The sequence below is a fragment of the Propithecus coquereli genome, unplaced genomic scaffold (assembly GCF_000956105.1).
Source record: "Propithecus coquereli isolate 6110/MARCELLA unplaced genomic scaffold, Pcoq_1.0 Scaffold283, whole genome shotgun sequence".
Lineage (NCBI taxonomy): Eukaryota > Metazoa > Chordata > Mammalia > Primates > Indriidae > Propithecus > Propithecus coquereli.
In genome coordinates this window covers 843,601-844,043 of record NW_012148430.1, presented here as the reverse complement: position 1 = coordinate 844,043, position 443 = coordinate 843,601, and positions in this window count along the sequence as shown.

Genomic DNA, 443 nt, shown 5'->3' with positions numbered 1-443 from the left:
GCCTCCGCCGCGCGCGGGGGGTCCGCCCCGGGCTCGGCGTCCGCCCGCTCGAGCGGCTCCGGCGGCCCGCGGGCTCCGCGCTGAAGCTGCGCTGCCGGCCGGCTGCCCCCTCCCCCGTCCGCTCTGCTACCACCGCCGCCGCCGCCGGGAGCCGAGGAAGGGAAGCAGCTACTCCGCAGCAGCGGCAGCAGCATCCCGGACGAGGAGGGGCAGGAAGCGCAGGCGCGGGGCGGGGCGGCGCGGCCCGCGCGGGGCGGGGGCGGGCGGGCGCCCCCTGTCGGCCGGAGGACCGCTCGCCCCTGCGCGGCCGCTGGGCGTCCTCTCCCGGCTCCCTTGCACCCGCTCCTGCTCTTTTCCTGCTGCTTCCGCCTTGCGGGCGGCCCTCGCTTCCCTCTCTCTTCTGTCGGCTCTTTTATCTTTTTTCCTCTTGCATTGTCCCCGTT